Here is a 520-nt window from a genome sequence, read left to right on the forward strand (position 1 = left end):
GCACCCAATCTATTTGTCACCACAGTGAAGTTGTCTCAGAAGTGCTGAGCAGGTTGTTCAGCCCTCTTTACCTTAAGGGCATCAGAACAACGGTTGCATTCATGTTCAAAGTCACGTCGCGCCTCCATGACTGATCAAATGGTTATTGTTTGCATTAGCCTGTAATGCAGCAAAAAGGGAAGAAGCGAGTGTCTGCTTTGGGCCTGTAATTATTGTTTGTTTGCTTCTGAGGACAGCGCCATATTATCCACCACAGGCTCGGAAATCCCCAAACTACAGAAGAAACCAGAGTCTAAAACCTGAAACATCCCCAGAGAGGCCTGTAATAACTGTCTTTAAGTACATTTCATGCTTACAGAACTCCTTAAGCTACAAAAAAAAAATCTATGGTAAGTCTGATTTGTTGATGTTGAATTACTCCATATCTGACTTCATATAAGAATAAGTTACTGAAATACAGATGTGGTTTGACATTTAAGATGTTTCAGTTTCCTTCTCACATGGCATATCGGCCCCAGTA

This window comes from Chelmon rostratus, chromosome 1 (assembly GCF_017976325.1).
Source record: "Chelmon rostratus isolate fCheRos1 chromosome 1, fCheRos1.pri, whole genome shotgun sequence".
Lineage (NCBI taxonomy): Eukaryota > Metazoa > Chordata > Actinopteri > Chaetodontiformes > Chaetodontidae > Chelmon > Chelmon rostratus.